Genomic DNA, 14,732 nt, shown 5'->3' with positions numbered 1-14,732 from the left:
TCAGGAACAGCTCTTATACAGCAGTTTCTTTTTCATTTGATGTCCCAGCCATGTTCATTTCCAGTTGTCTCTAAGTGAATGGGTTCTTCTTTGTGATAATATTTTGAAGAGATTTTAAAAAAGTAAAAACAAGAAGAAAAAAATGACATATGACTCTCCAATTTCTTTTCTGACCATGAATCACAGTTTGATACCTACAGTCTGAAATAACATGATATTTTTAAATCTAGTTGATTATTATCATGATACTGAAACCAGTGTAACATAAATACTATCCTGGCTTTACACGTCTTAAAAACTCACACCAACCTTCAAGCAGTTGTCCCTTCTTACTGAAAACAAAAAGTACAAAGGGCTTTTGATGCGAAACTCAAGAGCAGTAGCCTGACAGTCTCCACTACATTTTCTGCCTCATAGTCATGACATCCATTGCCTTCACCTCACTGGTAACCACAGGTTAGACGATGTCAGGCACTAGCAGCGGTGAAACAGGACACCCAAATTACTAAAACAGAGGTGCTGGAGGTAGGGATGCTGGTGACTCATTATGTGACACATTTCCTTCTGAGTCATGGTTAAATTAGTGTCCCGTCAGGATGCCAAGAGGCGTTGGTAGGGGCTGGCTCCAAATCCTGAAACCAACAAGAAAGTCATTTGTCGGCAATATGATCCTTCTGCACTTCTTGGTAGACCTGGAAAGAAATTAGAGAGAAATTTCAAAATTATTCTCTAGCAGGAACATATTTATCAAAAGATCTCTGTTTATTCATTTAACCATGCTTATGTTGCTATGTGTCTCTGATCTTGGTAATCTTGGAGCCTCTGATCACCAGGGTCCTATAGTTTTCAGTCCTGATCTTAAACTCCAATGTTGTGCAGTAACTTGCAATTAGGCAGAAGGTACCTCCTAGTTAACTCCTAGTATATGTTAAATTTTGTACCAGCAATCTGAGGGTTTTTTACAGTGTGGGAGCTCTGTCAGTAAGTTATATCATGTCATAGATTTTTAGATCAAGCCACTTCAGTAAAATATTTTGTAATGGGAAGGGCAATTAAATTCACTGATGCAGACAGTAAAAGGCTGTAACTTCTGCTTTCATAAAACAGAAGAACATTCCCAAGTACCAAAGACGTTAAAATTCCATTGCACACTACTTAGAGGATATAAATGCTAAAATTAATATTTCCTGATAAATAAACCCAAATTAATCAATGAGGCACAAAATATATATATTTAAGAGTAATATTTTGAGCCAATGAAGTTAACCAACAAAAAAATCAATGTGCAAATACTAGTCATGGTAGCGCTGTTGTAAGCATGATGTTCAAAAGCAAAGCAAGCAACAGCTATAGAAAGAGGTAACACTTTTGTCAGACTGTCTTCAAAAAATGAACAAAGTTTTGAGCACATAGTGCCTCTATCAGCTCTGACAAAGAAGTGCCAAAAATCAAAGGCTAGACACATTTACTTTGATATAATCATATGGGACTGAGGCAGGAATTGGTTGTCTAAAGGCCTGTTCATTTAATTTAACTGTATCAGCTGATTTAGTAAAAGATATTATCTCTGCCTACATAACTTACTTATATTGAGAAGGAATATGTAATCTGTCACAGGTCTGTCTGTCTGCTTTATTTTAAAGGCATGGGAGCAGCAATATTAGATCACATTACTTCTGCTGGAAAACACAGTTTGCTTGATGTACTTTAGCTGTGCTCCATTTTCTTTATAAAGTTACTTTTAGAAAGAACAAACACACCACACTATATATAAATGAGCACTAACGCCCTGTCTGCAAAATTAAGCAGCGACAGGGTTATGCCTTGCGAACACTGTGGTTCGTAAGTGGCTAACCGACAAAGACAAAATAAATGGTGAACTCTCTGCATTAAACTTACGGCTTAAGAAACAGTAGAAATAAAAAGGAGCACAACAAGCTATCCAGTCTGTTTAGGTGAGAGAGTTTTTTTTACCATTTTAGAGCCCAGGAAGCATCCCAGAAAACGAAAAAGCACACATGCTTCAGCTGTTGGCTTTAGTCATTCAGCGGAGATGGTTTTTTGGGAACGTTGGGCTGGTAATCCCGCCTCAAAACAGAATATTTGACATGATGAAATCTAATGTCAGCCTTTTATTTCAGAGCACATTTTGTTGAAACTGATATGCTCCTACCGCATATTTTGATTTTAATGAAACTGCATTTTCTGACAGAACACAACTCAGCCAAAATGCTTTTTACCAGACTTTCATATGCTATTAAAAAAAAAAAAAAAACACAGGAAGCTGTAATTTCAACATGAGTAACAGCTTGTCTTTTTATTCAGTAATACAGAAGCACAGATAAGCTGTTAAAGAATACTACGCACACTATAAACTCAGTCTGTGACACCTTTCCCTGTCATACTACCTCTGAGGTATTCAGTATATTGCTATCTCGGTTTTCGGTAAAAGTAAAGTAACGTTCCCAAAACGGGAAATCCCTCGTAGGCAGCGATTTGGAATTCAACCAGGTCTTTAATAATTGCTTTAGCCCTCTTCTGGAGACCGGCCTTCAGCAACGCCGCGTGTCCCGAGCCTGCCGAATACGAGCAAACAGCTGGGCTGCACCGTGGAGAAAACGCCGTGGCGATCCGAACCCGTGGGGAAACGTGTTGCAGACGGCGTTCGCTCCTGGTGCTGGTAAACGGACGTGGGGCTGGTGGCTGCGCCTGTTATTTCGGTAGCTTCAGCCTTTTTCTCCTTCCAGCGGCGCCAGGCACCTGCAGGAGCGGGCAGCGAGGCGGCCTTCGCGCGCTGTGCTTTCCCTCGCCGGAGGAAGCCGGCAGAGGCTGGTGCTGGTGCGTGGAGATATGAAGTGACAAGGACTGTGTTGGTTTTAGGCTCGCGCGCCCGCTTCTGAATCTAAGAACGTGCGACCCCTGCCTCTAGCTGCTAAAGCACATCAGCTGGCTCAAAGTGACTCATTTGTCAGGCCTCAATTATTTATGTCCAAAAGATTATTTCTTTTTCTTCATGTTCCTTGGAGGTGTCTAAACCATAAACAGTCTAAGCACCTTTCCGTATGTGTGTAAAACAATTTTTGCAGCTCCCCACCCAGTCAGCTATAAATAACTGCAGTCCCACATGATTACCACATTATAGTGGGAAGCACTTGTGAGATTATTTCTGGTATACAGCCAGCCCTTAACAGCACTTTACAACTCTGTTCTGTCATACAGAGCTTTTTTTAGTCTCCTCAAGAAAACTACCAGCACAAAGTAGACGTTTACTACTCTAGTTCTGTGACAGGACATGTTACAGCATGGGAATGCTGAATATACACACTCCCTCATGCAGCCCCACTGGATAAACATAGCTAAATTTGGCCATCCCAGCACAGTTTACAGGCACCAGAGTGTGGTGACAAAACCTCAGCGCTTGCATAAAGGACCTTTGACTAGTCTGTGTGCAGGACATCAGTGAAGGTTCGGCAAAGACAAAGCAGAGCTTAGAATCATGCAAACGGAAAATGTCATCAGTCATGTTCGATTTGAGGGTCCATTTGCCAAGTGAGGGCACAGGGCATGGTTAACTGAGCTGTGGTGTGCCAACCTGTGGCTGTGAGCTCAAAATCCCATTTACTGCCTTCCACCCTCACCGTGGTCCAGATGTCCATCCAGCTCCAGGTACATCCAGCAGGAGATGACATTGCACCCTGAGTCCTGGCACAAAATGTCCATCCATATCTGGCTGAGGACATCCTCTCTAGCCCCCTAAATAGAGGCAGACCCAGTAATGCAGCCAGCGTCATCTCAGCAGATACCAGCAGAGGTGGACAGAGAGTTTAGCTCTGTGTTATTGGCTGCCTTGCTGCCTTACATACTCGCCATGAACATCCCTCACGCTTGGGGAAGCCTCTGTGCACAAAGGCAATATCAAATGCTGACCCAAGAAGCTATCTTTCACAAGCTGATTGATGGTTTTGGTCTACAGCTGTCCCTGGATCTTTCTCTATGCAGCCTTGTATTGACGTCCACCAAGCCCTTACCTGCTCTTTGCCTGGCTTTCTCCCAGAGGAAGCGATCAGTGAGACCGCTTGTGCCTCGGACGCGTGTGTGGAGGTAGGAGATGGCTCTCCGCAGGGCAGTGCCGCTCAGCACCCCACGGCACAGATGCAGCAGAGCTCCTATATCCTCTCGGATTCTGCACCTCTGAACCCTACTCATCCCTGTTACTGTTTGGAAAAGCAGACTCGACACGCAGTGCGTAGTAATACATATGTTTCCATCAAAAAGGTATACAGCTAAGCTTCTTTTGCTGCCTCACAGTCCTTGGCTTTTTCACTTTCCTCTATCTTTCTCTACATTTTGTGATAGAAGAAGAGAGAAAAATCAAGATTTTTCTCTGTTCCCCATTTTTTTAATTCCTAGTTTTTTCCAGTGACAAGCTTGTCAATAAAAATTTAACCAAACCCATTTCTGAAGTTCCTCACAAGAGAAGTGATTTTGCTGTTGTCATTTGGCTTATGTAAAAGAGTTCATCACACAGATGATAACAAAATAGTCACAAATGCTAATGCATTGTCACAAACATAACATACAGTGACATATTTTCCTGACAAATTAAAAGTTCTTTGAAACATATGAAAAAAATAATAAAACATTGGTAAAAGCTTCTCACTCACGTACATAGAAATTTGTTAAAAGCAAAAAAAAGAGATAGACTGAAAAATGCATCTTTGAAACATGTTTACATTTTTCAGCTGTGTTGTTCTTAGTATTTTGTAAACTGTAGAAAGTTACTTGACCAAATCACATAAAACTTAAGTGAGATTAAAATCAAAAGATTTTATTTGATTATCCTTTGCTAAGCTTCGAAATGATTTTCTGCTTCAGTGGACTTGGAAGAAGCAAGAGCTTTATGGTGCATATATGTACCTTCATTTTGGATATAGCATTAAACAGTACAATTATATAACATGGTATTAATATTCATAAACTGTCCACAGTGAGCATATTCATCTTAAAGTAAACTTCACTAAAAACTCACTTGATAAAACCCTTGTTCAGCAGAAATGGCATTTGGGTGTCTGGAGCAATACACTATTGAGTGCAGCTAATGGGATTATATCAAAGTTAATGTAGCACTGTGAAATTTGCTGCTGGATTTCATTGCAGAAGAAAGCAAGGGAGCAATGATGGGGTTTGGAGGAATGGGGAGACTAAGAATGTGGACTCCAACAAAGTAATCTTTGAAACCAAAAAGCTAGCTGCAACTATAATATGGCAAAAATCTGGGCACACAGTCCACTTTTATTATGTTTATCCTGACCTGCTGAATATATTTCACAAGAAATTATCTGCCAGCATTTTATATGCTATGGCATCTTTTTGTTGAAAAAATAGGTTTTATCTGTATCATAAAGACTGACTGAAGTCTTTAGAAAGTTTTGTAAGTACATTATGAGTATTGCTTTTAGAACAAAATCTATGGATGCCGATATTGCGTCCTTGTTTTAGATTTGGCTGATTGTACAAGCAAATATGATTTAATAAACTCTAGGAAGGGATGGCAGCAAATAACTCTCATAAAATATATAAAAAAATAAAATTCCCTCTAAATTATGCATTCAAATCGCACCACAGTGCATAGTGTTCTTGCATGTTTAATGAAAATAAAAATTTCAGCAAGTTCCAGATACCACTGGTGAATAAAATATAAGTATTTTGACACATCCATCTACTCTTTAAATTTATGAATGCTGTAGGCTACATGTATAGAGCACCTGCAGCCATACTATAATTGAATGTCCAAGGTGATTACGGCACAGATAGGCTTCTCCAACCCATTACATATAGTACTCAGAACATCATCCCAGAGAAATTAATTTGAATAGAAATGCATTAGCTTATGTGGTCTGACCAAAGCACAACATTACTGAATTGGCTTTCTATATATGGTCAGTTGTGTTCTGCAACAGCATAGATATGGAGTTCTGCCATAATGAAGAAATCCTGATTGTTCCACAAAGCTATAAGGAGCTGAAGTAGAAAATACAGCCCATGTAAGACAGAACACCACCATAGACTTCTTTTTCATTGACTCAAGAGGAAAAGGCACTACCAGAGGGCAATTCATCTTATCTTGAGTCAGATCAGATAAATCAATCTCTGTAGGAGTTTGCTTCTCTCCACTGGCTAGAAGAGAGTCAGCCACCTTCTGGACACCTGATTTTTAGGTCACTAAAGATGAGAGAGATTAATCCTTTTTTTCAGCTATTCATGGTAAGATTGACTCAGCCAGGCCATTTTTACCCCTCAGAAATTTTGTCTCTGCAGTTAAGCTGATTGTCCAGGACTTCTCCAGAGAGTGGAAAGAGGGAGATGTCTCAGCAGCAGGAGTCCTTTTGAGACAAGGGGGCTGAACCATCCTCTGGGCCCCGAGCTACTGGGCCCCATGGACTAGAGGGGGACCCCAAGCAGCAAATTAAGATTATTTCATGTTTCTTAGTCTGCAAAAATTAAGTGAGAGAAATTCTATCCATAGCAGCAGTATTTTAGAAAGTATAAGTCAAGCTTTAGGTTTCCAACAGATGTGGAAGTGTCAAGTTTGCCTAGTGAGTCAAAGTATTTACCTGCCTGTAGGTTGCCTGGCCTGCGGCAAAGCCTAACCAGGCGGGTAATCACATCCACATGGTTCATTCTGTCATAAAAGTGTTTCCCTTCAGATTTCATTTGACTCAAAATCTCTATTTTTTTTTTCACAGATCATTTTGTGCCTTGTGATCATCTAGGCCTAATCCAAACCCGTCTGAAGTAAAAAATCCTGATAACTCTGAATCTGGACATTGCATTCTCCATGAGTAAGATTCTCAGGTATGACAGGGCAGAGCAGATGCCAGGGAGAGACTAACCTTTAGAAGAGAATCACATGTTTAATACACATCCCTTTTATTCTCTTATATTCATATAAAATCTGACATATTTTTCCTCTTTTATTAGCATATTTGTCTAATCTTCCTTGGCTGTGTTCTGAAATGAGGTATGAAATAAGCATTTCAATAACAGTAACAAAATGATCATTTTGGAACAAGGAAGTCCATTGTAATTCTTCAGATGGAGCTATATCTTTGTATACTAATCCTTTTTTATTCCAATAATTTCTCAGCACTCGGATATTTCACATATTTATCCTAGAACTCCACAAAAAGAGAGAAAAAGAGAGAAAAAGTAAAAAGCCAGCTTCCTAGAGATCTTCCACAAATTGTGTCTCCAAGATTATCGTATTAACACAGTAGATTAGCTTGATAGATTGAATATAATGCTCTCTCATTTTAGCTAAAGCTACTTTACTAAAGGGGCTAACAAACTTAATTCTATCCAGGGCAGGATTACCTGACAGAGTAACTGAATAATTTTGTATACTTACAGCTAGGATGAAACAGGTTAACTCATTTCTTTGCTCTGATTTAGTTGGTGGGAAAATATTTTTTCCTGGAGTTCCTCTGAAGCCCTCATTGCTGCTGCCCTGAGGCCATGGTGATCTTTGATCTGCACCCCGTGGCGTTTTGCAGCCAAGCCCAGCAGTTGAAGCCTGCTGTTGCTGTTGTCCCCTCATCTGTTATCTAGCAAGTCTAAGTCAGTGGTGTTTTAAGTTTTGGTCCCCTTTGTAGAATGAAGGTAAAGCCCTCTGGGCCAGGATCAAACCTGCTTCTCTGTTTGCACCATCTTTGTCAGACTCCAGCGTCAGCAGGCAGCTTTGCAGCCCTGACACCTTGGGTCACACCAGAGGGGAGCGCGCTGTCTCGGCTACCCGACTTTGTCCCTGCAGCAGACGGTCATAGATTAGCAAGCACATCCCTAGGCTGTGCCAAGGCACAAGAGCCAAATTCATCTGGGAAGCACTAACAACGCGGGCGCTGGATGACGAGCAGGGCTATAACTGGCCCAACTCGTGGTCAAGCGGAAGCTAACGTGTGGGTAATCTTTTAAGAGACAGCAAACTCCCAGCAAACAACAGGTTTTCTCCCATGCTCATCATTACTCTGGAGCCACATGCATTTCAAAGGCTTTCTCTGCTAGCAGACACTCGAGTGGCTGTAGCAATGCATCTTTGAAGAAGACATGCTAGCAGTGAAAAACTTGTGCAGCTTGCTGCTGGCTTCAGACAATCTCCACAGTGTTAAAGAGCAAGAGAGGACATGAAACAGGGGAGATTCAGGCCACAGGAACAGACTAAGGGGGGATCAAATTACATATCCTAGAAAGTCCTGCATGTGAGACTGATGGTGAGTGAAGAAGGGAGCCTCCATCTCAGGGAGTTTTTGTTATTGAAGTTCTTGTAAAAAATCCATTGTAAGATCCGTTCTGCTTTTCCAGATCCTCTCAAAAGTACTGAAAAACATGTCAAATACAGGAAAGTGCAGGAGAAAAAAAATAAGGAGGCAATGTGCAGGAGAAGGCACAGCAATGTTACCAAGAAGGAAGAAAATTCTTCATTTTACTGTAAAAGGAAGAAAATTCTTCACTGAGAGCTGTCTTCTAACACCTAGAACTTGTTCTATGGTACTTTCTTTTATCAAGGAGCCTACATTCCCCCTGTTTTACAAATGGAAGAGCTGAGAGCTCTTACAGACAAGTCTTTGAAAGGGTGATCACTAATTTTATTCAGTCAGTTTGACTTCACGGTAGCCTGATTCTTAAAAATTGTAAGGGACCACAGATTCCATTTCATCTGTTTATTTTGGGAGAAGCTGAGCCTGAGTGGCATGACCAAATTCACAGTGTTACAGCAGAAGAGCTTGAAATAAAAAGCAAATTTCACAGTTCAGCTTGGCATCCTCCCTACTAAATATGTGCTAGACATTAGTCCTAATCAAGCCATTAAAAAAAAAGGGGGGGGAGTTAACATGTGCAATGGGTCTAAAACTAAGAATACAAATAAATGTCAAAATTAATCTCTGTTAATCTATCTTAAAATAGCCTGCCTTACAATAGTAAGATATAACTGACAATGTGAGTGTCACCCATATCTGAGCATAACCATTTTTGAGAATATTAGGAGTTCTTAGGCTTTGGCAGCTCTCCCTTTTTGAGCTGTCTGCTCTTTCAGAACAGAGATGCAACTTGTGCGAGCGAAACTCAGGCCCCAGCTGGACAGCACAATAAGGGTGTTTTTCAGGTTCCTAGAGCCAGATCAAAAATAGACTGTGTATGTGATACACAGCGTCAGTCCTGTATAAGAAAAAGGACCTTGAGACCTACCGGGAGCGGGCGGATGTTTCTGCGGGGAGGCAGGCACATGGCCAGCAGCGGTGAGCACCAGGACCATAGCTACAGGAGCGGCTGGGGTCTGAAAAAAAGTGGTGCAGTTCAGAGGTACAGTTCACTCCAGAATGGACAAGACGCAGCCTCAAGAGGGGAGTCCGGAAGGTGCGTGGGTTTGGTCTGGAGCAGGCGGAGGCAGCGCTTACCACGCAGCCCTCTCTCCTTCTGCTGACAGCACTAGCAAAGTACCAGGCTAATGCAAATTCCAGTGAACAGTTTCCCATGTCCACAGAATGCCAATTCATTTCACTGACAAAAGGTCATGCAATATAGTAACTGTTAAATGATAACCCCTTGCTGATCTGGAGAAGCTGGTCGATCCCATGACTAGTTCACCTGCCCAGATGACCTACAGCTCATGCGTGTCAAACAGGTCTATGTCTTTGCATCAATACTGTAAAAGACAAACAAGTCTGTGCTTTGACTTTCACTGAGTTGCACTCTCTAGGTTGCTATCAGGCTGGTGACTGTGTTCATTTTTCCTACTTGAAAGAACTAACTCAGCTCCTTTGAGTTTGTCCTCACAAGTCTTCCCATAAAAAAGAAGAGAAAGCTAATGGATAATAAGATTTTTTAACTTTATGTACGGCTTACTGTCATCATTGAGTATTTTTTGGCACCTTTAATAAATGAAATACCCATGGGCATCAGGTTGTCCTCTTGAGTCTTCCATTATTGCAGGGAGTTTCCAGGGTCAAAGTCCAGCCAGTACAGAGAAATTATCTGATTAGCTCCATGTTCTTAGCGATCAAAACAGAAATTTAGAACTACAGGATAAGAATGCAGTAGTTCCTGCTACAAAACCTATTTCATAATACTGGCAGACACATTTGGTGTTTTAAATGCCGGTTAGCATACCATTGTATACTAGTTGATTCCAGCTGCTGCAAGTAACTCGATATATTCTGGTCAGGAGCAACTCCAAGAATAACACAAATATTGCCAGATGTTGGCAGTTTATATTAGGAGAAGTATTGCTATTTCCCTCAGCTTCATCTGGTTTTATGCCTCTTCAGTATAAGAGAATTTTTTTCCTTATCCATTCATAAATCAGTCCACTGTTGCTTTCTAATTCAGTGCTCATGGAATATGCTCTGCTGCCCTACTTGTGGGAAGCCAACGAGCCTCACTTTTAATTTTCCTAAGGTGAAAATGTATCACCTGCACATATAAATGAAGCTCCTATTGGCATTAGTGGATATTAGGTCCAGCAGAACACTTGAAATTTCCACACAGATGATTTTACTATTGTTCCTGTGAAATGGTGTGTGCACCTCAGTAAAAATATGGATGGGGAGGCTTTTTTTCATAAATGTAACATCTCTTTTCTAACAGAAAAGTGTTAAATTCCCAATATGATCAAAAGGAAAGGGAATATTTTTGATTAAAAGACAAAAACAGACAGTCATCCAGGGCAAAATCATTATTTTAAGTGATCATTTTTTATTTTTTTCTATCATCTCCAATACCTATATATTTTTCAATCTCTTCATTGGCTGATACACATAGCAATATTTTTAAAGTAACTGGGTACACAAGGCCTGTTGGAGAGGGATAAAAAAGTTTCATCTCTATATACATATTTTCTCCATTTTTTCTAACACTTTGCAAGACTTTGCTTTATTATCTATTTTAAAAAGTCTTTTCCAAATTCTTTGGTACATAAAAAAAAAATGTAGAGACAATCAACATTAGGAAATTCAAAACATAGATGAAGATTTTTCTCACAAGTAACTGGACACTCTTAGGAGACATTTAAAAAACAAGAAAAGCTTTAATGAATGCTGTGTATATCCACAGTAGTGATCTTCTTGCTATAGTGTACTTCTAAAAATTACATTTAACTTGGACCGAACTCTGCCTTTCTTTCTGGAATCCACCACCGCTTTTTGGGATACCTCTTTTATCAGAGGCATTTTCACTGTTTTTCGTAGTTGGAGTTTTTCTCTTACAAAACATGACTTTGGGGGAAAAAAAGACAATTGGCCTCTGTAAAAGGTCCTATTAAATTTAATGAACCTGGCATATTCTAAAAGTATTAGGTGAAAGAAATAAGTGCAATACTCAGATAGGGACTTCTGAGGATTGCACCATGAAATTATCAGTCAGAGAATTCATAACTCACCCGGACCAATTACACTCAAAACCTGAGTCTGAACAAAACCTGAACATAGATCTGTTCACTTCTGAATTGCCAAATACAACCCACCCTAGAGAGGAAATGGCAGAAAATACAAGAGAAACTGTGACCAGAGGTTGTTACACGTCAAATTGGAGGCTGCAGTCTGGCTTTTCTTCAAGACCAGCCTACATTGCAAGAAAACAAACCTCACCTCTTCTGTATATTAATTGATACCCTGCCAATTACAACAGAGGTTAAGGAACAGAGATACCAATTTGAGAGCTTGTGTCGAACATAAGGGACATAAGGCACACCACCTCCCCTGCTGCGTCCTGCGCTGTGCCAGTGCTGTGGCTGCAGACCATTTTATCCACCAGGGCCACCAAGCCTATACTCCTCCTCAAGATTAACATGCACCTCTTTGGAGCCGGGAATGTTTCCATCCCATAAAGTGTTGTATTGCAAAGCTTGTTTCCAGGTAGGACTTGGATTCGGTCGAATCTGTAGCTTGCAAAAGACTAATCGGACAGCCAAGGGTAAACTGAGCACCGCAGTACTACCTTCATACATCACGTAAGTCCTGTTTACCATTTAACTATTAATTTTGTGCCCTTGCAATATCATCCTGTGCGTGATATTTACTTTGCATGGGAGTTCCCAGCACAGGCGCAGTTTGTTTATTCCTGTTGATTTTGCTCTTTCCTGTCTGTCAGGTTTCAGTCCTAAATTGCTACTTTTAGATACACTATTAAGTGACCTTTCATGTGATGGAGATACCTTGCCTTGAAGGAAGTTTTCATGCTAAGATACTGTTCCGGACTTTGCTTTCTGAGAAACAACATGCATTCTCTCTTCAGGAGTGAGATAGGAGCACAAAATACACACATGATTACACCTCTTAATTTAGATTTATAAGGAGTAAGGTAAATGAAGAAAAAAGAATTTGTATACCAATCCTTTACTCACACAACCAGCAGAAGCAGCAACACGAGAAGAAGCAAACCATAACTTTGATCAATTTGTCGTTTTTTTTTTCATAAGAAAGTGGCTATATTTAAAATAGTTTTATTTACAATATGAATTTTCTGCAAGTGAACAGTTCAAAATACTAAGGGCTGTCTTCTATCCTGAAGGCATATAAGGACAAGGCATCTTAGGTCGATGGCCCAGGATCATCTCACCTGTTTTAGGGGTCTAGTCATGCTGTGCATTGCTGTCATCAATAAGGGACATAAACATCTTCCCATGGGCTAGTTAGTGCACCTGCAAATCTCTCTCTCTTACTTAGGAAGGGAAGCAGGTACATGCTTCGCTTAATTTGATGCCTCATTTCAGCAAGACGCATTGTGTGCCAGTAAGCTTGCAATTTTAAGCCCAAGAGCAGAATTTGGCACTGAATATGTGTGGTATTAAACCATAAGACAGGCATCCGAATTAATTTGGTAGAAAACCTCACATTACTTAAAGTAATTAAAATACATGTTGAAGTAATGTATCTTTACCACTACAAGGGAAAGGTTTGTAATGTTGTTCTGTGAACACCCATGCCTAAGTATAGATGGCATTATGCATGGGATTCATTAATAATCATAAGTTGTAAGTGACACTAAAAAGCAGCAACTTTTTGTTAACATTAAAGTTAGTGAAGCTATCAAACCACTCACTGCAACTAAAGCCCATGACTTACTGCAACAGCGGTAGATTTGGATTCAGATCAAACAGCTCTGCAAGTAGCACAGTTAGAAGCTCTAATTTACAAATCTTAATTTGCAAGAAGTCTTAATTATAACCAGTCCCTATTGACAATCTGTCGAGTCCTAGATTAAAATATTTTTTGTGCATCTTATTAAATTCTGAATGAGAAGCTATAGATTACTGGCTTCTTTACCATTACATGCTTTTCTTGATTTACTCTCCTTTTCCTTACATTTTGGCTCTCATAGAGCTTGCGTGGAGATCACAATAATTTGGGCTAAGGAGGTATTTGCATAAATATTACATTAGTATGCTTTTGCTCTCTTCCATCTTATCTAGGCAACAAAGACATTGCCTTAAATCTTGAAGCATATCAAAAATACAGTAGGATAACTTCTACAGTAAGGCAGTTGTTTGAAAGCATATAGGAATTTGACCACCCCCAATGATTAAATAAGATGCATGTATAAAGCCAATTTTGGGTGTAATTATGATTGACAAATGTAGACTCCTGCTAATAAAACTATGAATTACATTCTGCAATTGTATAGTTAGGTCAGAGAGCTTAATAATATAACATTCATAAAGATGCCTATTTTGATAGATGTCATGTGCATTAATTTAGCAAGCCCTTATACATCTCTGTGGTTCAGTGAAACGAGGAATTACTGACTCACCAAGAGCATTTAAAATAATATCACTGTTTAGGAGGATCTATTCCTTTAAGTTTCTGCCATCTTTATTTTGTCTTTTTAATTATTAGTGGTATTTACATTTTCAATGAAAGAGTAGGATTTCAAACCTTCTACTCTGAAAAGCAATGCAGTGCTTATTACAAGCAGAGGGGCTGCAAGAACAAATGTAGATATATCTGAAATGAGAATACAAGCAATCTTACAATGACCTTTTTCTGACTTGCAAGGGCCAGCTCCAAAAGGAACTGGATAATCCAGGTTACATGTCCATTTATTAGTCTTTCCAACAGGATTACCAGCAAGGCTACAACTTTTGATTGTTTTGTGATGCATCCAAAAGTTCATGGGGAATTACGCTGCCAGGACCAGACAGCCACTTGCTAGCACCAGTTAATGAAGACTTGAGTGAATTTCCATTAGCTTCTTGCACCAAACTGAAAGATTCTGTAAATGTCAAAAATCACCCAAGACATCCAGACTGTACTGAACCTTGTTTAAAAAATAATAAAAAGCTTCCTAGTGCATAAGCTCAGGGAATTTATACCTCAGCTTCCTTTCTGCAGTAATTAGGAGACAAGTTATCGTTAGTGATCTGCCTGCTCAGGACTTCAGGCTCCGACAGTCTTTTGAGAAGACTCTTTGCATTTCTAAAAAGTAGCTCCTAGTCCTATAAGCACAATTTAAGCAATAGCAGATGCCACTAGTTGCAAGATAAAACTCATATTCACTACTATGATTTTCTAGGATATAGACATGGCCCAATTCTCCTTTCCTCTAAGATGACTACATGGGTGGGGAGTAGTTTCACTGAAGTTAGAGGAAACCTGTGGGTGCAGAAATGATGCAGGTCAGAGGGAAACCAAGGCCCTGCAGACCAGTCAGTTTTAGCATTAATTGTGACTGACACAAGTCTT

The sequence above is a fragment of the Rhea pennata genome, chromosome 1 (assembly GCF_028389875.1).
Source record: "Rhea pennata isolate bPtePen1 chromosome 1, bPtePen1.pri, whole genome shotgun sequence".
Taxonomy (NCBI): Eukaryota; Metazoa; Chordata; class Aves; order Rheiformes; family Rheidae; genus Rhea; species Rhea pennata.
Note: the sequence above shows the minus strand (reverse complement) of the source record.